The sequence below is a fragment of the Sinocyclocheilus grahami genome, unplaced genomic scaffold, assembly GCF_001515645.1.
Source record: "Sinocyclocheilus grahami isolate Dianchi unplaced genomic scaffold, SAMN03320097.WGS_v1.1 scaffold3514.1, whole genome shotgun sequence".
Lineage (NCBI taxonomy): Eukaryota > Metazoa > Chordata > Actinopteri > Cypriniformes > Cyprinidae > Sinocyclocheilus > Sinocyclocheilus grahami.
In genome coordinates, this window is record NW_015508632.1 from 3,824 (window position 1) to 12,917 (window position 9,094).

At 35.7% G+C, this 9,094-nt stretch overlaps 1 pseudogene; it reads left to right on the forward strand.

Moving 5' to 3' along the window:
- The first annotated feature begins 3,444 nt into the window (after nt 1-3,444).
- Nucleotides 3,445-4,607, forward strand: LOC107576331 (uncharacterized; annotated as a pseudogene).
- The last annotated feature ends 4,487 nt before the right edge of the window (nt 4,608-9,094 follow it).

A 9,094-nucleotide genomic window follows, 5' to 3' on the forward strand; every position in this document is an offset into this window, starting at 1 on the left:
TGATCAGTTAGTTGATATGAGTCAGTGATGTCACGTTACAGCGGCAGAAACACATCAAGCTCTGAACAGATTCATGCTTTTCTCCTGCTGCTGAAGTGAAATATGTTCAGTAAGACACAAGAGCATCATCCTGCTGCTGTATGTTCAGTAAGACACAAGAGCATCAGTGAGCTCAGATACTGACGATGCTCATGAGGATCCCTCTTCAGCTCTTCAGAACTGCAGTCAGTAAAGCATCACTTTGTGGATTCATAAGAAAATGATCCACAAACTGCTGCAGTCTGAAGCTCCACATTCTCTTGAATCTCATTGTGTGTGTAGCGTCAAGATTTGTTTTCACTGCAGTTACTGAAATAATAATCACAATATTATGTGTCATTTGTTCTCTTATGTTTCCATATGCAGGTGGGAAGTCAGTTTCTCATTATGGAGAACAGAGAGAGCAGTGAGAGATCTTCATCTGCTGATCACAGCTGTGTGTCTCTGAAAAGTGATGTATCCGGGGGTCTTCCTCTTGACCTCAGTGATGATTCAGTGACCTCTGACCCCAGGTGAGATATAATCCACTGTTAAGATCAATTCACGAGAACAATCACCGGATCACAGAACATCATTTCTCAGACACTCCACAAGCTAAGTTCTGTTTCAGCATGTTCAATCAGAGAAAACACACACTGAGCGACAGCAGCAGATTCAGACAGGAGTCACACACTGATCCACAAACCAGACCAAGAGTCTGCTTCCACTGTTAGTGAACCACACACTGACTTACAAATACAGCTGCAGCTAACCATTATTTTCAGAACCGATTCATCTGCTGATTATTTCTTTGAATCATCAGATGAAACAGTTTAAAAATGACTCATTATTGACATTTATACATGTTTTTAAATTAAAACGTAATAAATTGTAATCATTATAAAACATGTTATTCCTCTTTATGTGCAAAAAAGGGTAAAAATATAAGCATTACATTCTAAACAAAATAACTGATTGTTTACCATTAAAAGCAGAATATAATTGACTAAATTAAAAATGATAAACAAAAAGGAAAGCACAAAATGTTAACTTGCACAAGGTTTAAAAAGACACACATTCTCTCATTTGAACATATCAATTATATTCTGCTGCTCCAACAGTTACGGTTACTGCTCAAATAAAAATACCATTACCAACTCTAAACCTACATTTAATTTCTAATGAAATATTCTCATGAAATTATGTAGAAATATTTCAGTAAAAGAGTCAAGAGTTATTGTGCTCCTGTTCTGCTGTGCGTCACGTGCTTGACATTGCATGTGTTCTCTGGCGCTCCTTCACTGACGTCTGTGCAGTTTAATGGAGATTTCAAAACGGAAATACTTTCTAACATTCACAGTGAAGGATTTAACCTTATGTAAGCTCTGCACTGAGGAGAACACGTCTCAGAATCATAAAACAGCAGACGCGTCTGTCAATGCACAACAGGACAAACCGCAGTAAACACTTGTGCTTTCGTCTGAAGAGCTGAATATAAAGTGTTCTGATGTTTCAGACGACTTGCTCCTGCATCTTTCCCACAGCAGCTGTTTTCCATTTATGTTTTGTCCATAGAAATGTGTTATTCACTGATATAAAGTGATGTGACTGACGGATGGTTTCTGTGTTCAGCGTTCAGACACAACTAATTGATAATCACACTCACTGACCATTATTTTTAAGATTTTTAAGAAGATTGATTTCTGTGTGTTTATAAGGATCTTCAGGACAAGGAAGAGGAAGAGATCTTCATCTCCAGATCCCAGCTGTGTGTCTCTGAAGAGTGACAGATCCATGCAGTATGATCCTCCTAAATTCAGTAATGATCCGGTGACCTCTGACCCCAGGTGAGGATAAACGAAGTGATGATTGAACTGATTAATGGGAGTCAAAAAAACACTCAATGTAGAGGTCTGCATTCCCACGGCTCTCCTGCGGGACCCGACCACCATAGTATGATGTTTTGTTGTGGAAACGAACTAGCTAGTAGTCATAAACAGGCCTGGACTGGCCATCAGGAGCACGGCGAGAATTCCTTCACTTCACTTCACTGTTTTTTTTTTTAGTTATTATTATTATTAATATTGTATATTTATGACATCTCAAAATAATGTTTGTTTTAGCAGCATCATATGACCCCTTTAAACTGAAAACACGAGCTTCTGTAGATCAGCTTTACCGAGTTTGATTCTGACTTACAAATGTATTCTGCTATAAAAACTCTTCAGACCCTCATTAAAGTGTCTGGTTTGTGATATTTGAATGATGACGCTGAGATAACTTTTAATCTTTTAGGAGGGGAAAACATAAAATAAAAGAATTACAATAACATTTGCATAAGCGTGCAGAATTTCACTTTTCCAATATTAAATATCACCCAGTTTGTCTTTCTCTCTCTCTCAGTCTCTTTCCAGTTATGATACTGTGTGATATCTCAAGAATTATGATTGCTGGCCTCATATACATTAACTTATTTTTCTATAGACTAATAAATATAATATACAAATAAGAGGCACCAGCACCTTTTTTCACTTAAAAAAAATAATAAAATAAAATGTACTAATAATATGATTACTATTTTTAATAATCTAGTTTGTTTGATGAAAACATTGAAATTAATTTTGGAGGAAGAGCAACTATCACACATTTGACAAAAATAATAATCTGCATATCTGAGATTTGAGGGGTTTTCAGCAGCGCTTCAAGAATGAAACATCAGCTCTGAAAATAATCATCATCAGAAGTCATAATGATTTCAGGAGAGTTCAGAATAAATAAAATATAACAATTTATTATCAGTCAGGTAAATATGTATTATGCCAATTACATAGACAATTCAAAGATATCAAATCAATACAAGACATCAAATTCTCAAAGACAAATCTAAGAGTAAGATGCATACCTGACTTTTAGAAAAATATATAGTGTGAAGTGTGTGGACACCCTTCACATTACGGGCCTTCTGGCTACAGAATCGCCCTGACTGATTTGTAACTTTCCCTTAAATACTACCAGAACAAAGTAAAAGAAATCTTTAAATCAGTTGTAAAAACATAAAAGACCTTTTGTTTGTTAGTTTCTGTGATCCAGGGTTACACCCGGCTGGAAGCATTCTCACAGACTCCTAAAGGGGGACACACCCCCTCCTCAACACAACACAATTCTACAAATGTCGTAAATCTTTCTCACAATATAAATGACTACTTTGAAATTAAAACCAATTTACCAATCGCACAAAGACCTTTAAAATGACACTAAACATGAAGGGGAAAAACAACAGGTTCACAAGATACATGATATGTGGGATATGCGTATTCTTAATGAACTTTGGGTGAAACCTTTTGGGGGAAAAGAGGGAGAGGCAGAGAGGCCAGGGGGAGAAGGGGGTCGTAAATGGGCGAGGAGAGAGGGAAAATTGAAACTTTGGAAGATGTGGTCGCGATGTTATCATCCATTTCATCACTGATTAACGAGCGCTCTGATTCTCTCGAGAAGTTGGTGAGTAACAACGCTATGAAAATTGAGGGCCTGAAAAAGACTGTGGACTTTGTCTCTGCTGAAGTCAAAGATGTGAAAGTGAAAGTTGACCACCTAGCTTCTCGGTTGCAACTCGGGGAGCAGCGAATTGAGACGTGTGAAACTCGTTTAGCTGACCTGGAGAGATATTCGAGGCACTGGAATCTTCGGCTGAGAGGGGTTCCAGAAAAAGAGAACGAGAACATCAGGGATGAAGTCATCCGCATATGTGAGCAAACATATCTTGAAGGGAAGGGCACATTCTTATTTGCTATAGACTATTTGCTATAGTTCACAGATTGGGGAAAAAGCAGAATCAAATTGGCAGCAAATCTGTCCCTCGTGCTGTCATAGTACAGTTTACCGCACGCATTATCAGGGATGCTGTGTGGAAGGCAGCGAAGTCTTCGGCTTATCTGAAGGACAACAGAATGCGATTTATGGAAGATCTTACTCCACTAGACCGAGAAAGATGAAAAAAGTTGTGGCCTATGATAGAAGAAGCACGTGCAGCTGGAAAAGCTGCTTACTACGTGGGTGCACGCGCCTTCATTAATGACATTGAGATCCATCTGCCTACGTCTGCTGAGAAATAAATAAATAAATAAAAATAAGAGTCAGACTTTCTTTTACAAACTTAACTCCCTTTTGCGGACCAGGTTATCGTCGACGAACTTTACGAATTCTACGAACTAAGTTTTCGATTATCAGCTAGGATCACATCTACGGATGATGCTTCTGTATTTTTACCGCTCATATTTTTGTTAATGTACTTTCTTTCGGCAACCAGTTGTCATGCCTTGACGGTAGGATTTTCTTTCAGTATGTTCAGCTGAGCTACATATCTCAGGTTTATTCTCACTACTTGTTGTGCTCTTTTTGCACTTTCTGTAATTTTTTTTTTGTTCATTATTTCTATTTCTGTAATCTCTCTAAATGCCAGGGGTTTGAGAGATTCTGTGAAGCGTAAAGCTATTTTTCTTTTTGGGAAGAAATACAATACCGATTTCTGTTTCTTTCAAGAGTCTCACTCAACTGCAAATGACTGTAAATTCTGGAAATCACAGTGGGGAGGTGATGCATGGTTTTCTCATGGATCTGAACATTCGGCAGGTGTTTTAACACTAAATAATACGTTTGCTGGTGATGTTTTACATCATTATTGTGACCCTTGTGGACATTTTATTTTTTTGGTTCTTTACACTAATAATATTTTCTTTTTTTTTATTAACATGTATGGTTACAATTCTTCAAATGAAAACAGGGTTCTGTTTGAAGTGATTGAAGACAAAATTGTCTTTTGGCTAAACAAATATCCGTCTGGTATAATTTGTATGGGAGGAGACTTTAACATTGCTCCAGATAGTATGCTAGATCGTATGCCACCAAAGAAAGCTCCATGTAATTTGCTATTAAAAACCTTTATGGAGAAATATGACTTAATAGACATCTGGAGGCAAAAGTATCCAAATAGAAAAACATATACTTGGTGTAATAATGATTTCTCCAGGCAATCAAGAATAGATTTTTGGCTTACATCTAGGAATGTTGATTTACACAATATTTCTGTTGACGTATTTCCAACCCCTCTTACTGACCACAAAGCAATTTTTCTCAATATGCAGATATCCACTTATTATAGTCCAACAAAATTATGTTATTATTGGAAACTTAATAATTCTTTACTGAAAATGTAATCAGTAAAAATAGAGATTACACGCCTCATTAAGTATTTTTTTAAAAAGGCTAGTACAGAAAAATTATATTGCTCTAATTGGGAACTTTTTAAATTTGAGGCTTCTAAATATTTAAGACATGTTGGCAGTTATCTTGCTAAAGTTAATAAAGAACAGGAAGATAAAATTATATTTGGTATTACCTCACTCCTAAACAAAGGGTCTGACAATTTTTCAGATAAAACAAATATGGCAGAATTACAAAACAAATTAGACAACATCTATAAGAAAAAGGCTGAAGGAGCCTTTATAAGGTCTAGGAAAAGATGGTTGGAGGAAGGTGAACAGAATAGCTCCTACTTCTTTAGACTAGAAAAAAATCAGGCTACGTTAAATACTATTCATCAGTTAAAAATTAATGGTAAAATATCAAAAGACCCTAAAGAGATTTCAGAGTTTTGCTCCACCTTTTACCGTAAACGATATGCATCACAATATGATGCTAAAGCCTCAAATGATTTCTTAAATTCACTGGGAGAGATTAAATTTTTTTTATAATTTAGATAAAGCTATGTGTGACCAACCTATTAGTTTAGAAGAAATAAGCAATTCAATTCATAACTTGAAAAATAATAAGTCTCCAGGAACTGACTGTCTTACCTCAGAATTTTATAAGTTATTTGATGAGCAGCTAATTCCTTTTCTTCTTTTAGTTTTTTTCTGAAAGTTTATCTAAGTCCAACCTCCCATCTACCATGACTCAGGGGTTAATTACCCTTATTCCTAAGCCTAAAAAAGATTTGACTATTATTGACAATTGGCGGCCAATTAGTCTTTTGAATAATGATTATAAATTAATTGCCTCTATATTTGCTAAAAGAATTAAGAATGTATTAGAATATATTATTTTATTTATTTATTTATTTATTTTATTTAGTCATTTAGCAGACGCTTTTATCCAAAGTGACTTACAAATGAGGAAAACAGAAGCAATCAATTGTAGTATTAAAACGACTAAAAAAGAGATTCAAAACTTTATAAATACTACCTATACACATTTTAAAAATTAAGAGATTAAATAATAATGACAAATGCATACAACAAAACTCCAAAACTTAACATTTAATTGAAAAAATAAATAAATAAAAAATAAAGGCAAAAACAATTCAAAATACCAAAGAACAAAAGGTATAAGAGCACAACAATGACTCCAACATAACACCAAGCCAAACACCAAAAAAAACAAAAAAAAACGACATATGTATGTACATGTACATACACATCCATAAAATTTACCAATAAAACCCCCAATTTTATGGTTTTGTTGACTGAAATATTTATATATATTGACAGTATCAGAGACTCTGTGAATAAGAAAGCTGTAGGAACTTTGAAAGTTTGTGAACTTTATAATATATTTATTTGATTTTATATATACGTTCAAGTGTATGTATGTATGTATATCTTGTATTTTTGTTTTGAAGTTTTATACTTTCCTCCCCCGGAAATTGTTTTTTGTTTGTTGTAATTTGTCCTTCTATCTTTTTCTTTTCTTATTTTAATGTTGTTTTATTGTGTGTTATTGTTCCTTGAATAAAAAAAAATAATAAAAAAATGTAAGTATTACAAACCAAAAACACGGTTCCTTATTTTAAACTCGCATCTGTTGAACTACTTTAGAGCAAATTGTTGAAAGTGTAAAAATGCTGAATGGTATAGTATAGTTGTGATGTTGCTGTAAAAATACGTTTTATTATGTATAGCTAACATAGGGCTCCAGGAAGCACACGTACATCTCCAAAGTAGATTTACATACATTTTAAACCATATACATCTTAAGTACCATTACTAAATGTCTATTTAATATCTGGTAGGAAAATCTTCGATATGAATTTCATAGAAGTATGTCTATTAGGTCCTAGATATGAAGTTATTGTGTAGTACAATTCACGGTTGTCAGCACTGTTTGCAATAGATGAATGTCAGTAATGTAAATACATTTCCATAAAGTAACTAAATATAAGTAATCTATTTTATTTGTCCATTAGTACTGTTGAAAAACTGAGGAACATTTGTGTTGGATAAAAAGCTACTTAACACATCATCAACTACCTCAGAATGCAAATGTAGTTTTGAGCACACAAATCTCAGAGCTAACTTGACTCTTGTCTGGATGTTACAGGGACAGATGAGACACACATCTGCTTATCCGGCAGAGACGAGAGCGGCTAATGAAGCAATGCTGCCATCAAAGGCTTTGAGTGAGTATACTACAGAAATGAATAAAACATCTTTTAAATCTTAAGTTGTAGTTTATTTTAATTATTGTAATTTCAAACAGAGTTATCAGCACTTTTCTGATCCTTGATTCCTGTGCATTTGCTGCAGAGCTTTTGTGGGGGAGCAGGACCTGCAAGGAAAGGTGACGGCGGCATTTGTGAAAAAAAGGGAAAACCTGAAACAAAAGTATAAATAAGATAATTCTGTTACTTCTAATACAGAAATCAAATGACATTGTGCTGTTAAAATGACTGCTTTTGTATTATATTTGTGCTTCTTTGCAGGATCTGAAATGTCTGCAGACTGGTGTGAGCAGTGAGGATGGAGAGTCCACAGCAGCATCCTAGAAATGGTCCAGTGCCACGGATGAGTCGCTCCATCACTCCACCTCTTACTGCCTCATCTGGGCCGGATGCTGCTGTGGTCTCTTCATCGTCAGTGACCCCAGAGCCAGCGAGAGCATCTAGAGAAAGACCAAAAGACACTGAGGATGTGAGTTTGGTCAAGTTTGTCCTGCTGGTTTGCTCATACAACATCAGTCAATGAAACCTGAGTTTCAGAAGATTTAAAAGCATCATCAAATAATGTCATGAAGCTTCTGAAAGTCAGGCTCCCATCGACTGATATTGTATGAACAGAAACCAGCAGAGGACAAACTTAAAGTGCCCAAGACACAAAAATGGATTTACAAAAACCACATTTACATTTATCAGACACTTTTATCCGAAGTGACTTACAGTGCTCTTATTACAGGGACCCCAATCCCCCAGCAGCCACCTGGAGTAAAGAGCCTTGCTGAAGGACACACCGCTGGTGACGACTGCAGAGATCGAACCAGTAACCTTCTGCTGACCAGTGCAGTGCTTTAGCCCACTACACCACAAAAGTAATGAAGCTATAACAAAAATGTACATGTAATTGTAAACATATGAGATGAAATGCTGACAACATTAATTGTAAAATGTTTTACTCTGTTTAAATGTTTTACAGATAGTCGTGCTCATGGAGAGCAGCACACAAATGTTTGGAGCAGACCGAGTGACAGTCAGATTGTCCCGCACATGTTCTCCTGCTTTTATTCAGGGTTGTGTGGATCATGAGCATCATCATGGTCTTCCTCATCCCCTCTGTGTACTCAGACAATAGCCTCGATGCCCCTTTCTCATCCATGATCAGATTCAGTCTGACTGCAGCAGTGAGGGTCGTGATGGAGGGCAGAGACAGGTGAAGGTGGACACAGTGGTAAGCTGCTTCATCAGAATAAAGCTGCAGAACTGTCTCAGCTGTGTTGAGATGCAATAGATGTGGGCTCACCGTCTGTAAATACATGATTGTTAGAACAATGTTTGAATAAAGCTTTGTTTCATGTGTCGATTACTTTTATTTATTTTTACTCATGGTTACTTTTATTTATTCTTTTACTCATTTATTCATGTCTCCTGTTGTCAGTAAATAAAATATAATTGTTTCATTAACTTGTGCAATAATTCATTACTTGACTGAAAATGTAGATGTATTCACCTTGGCTGCGTTTCTCTAGTGTGTAGTCATGCATAGCTATGGCATATGACAAAACTAATTACATTTTGCTTGTTTTACTAATA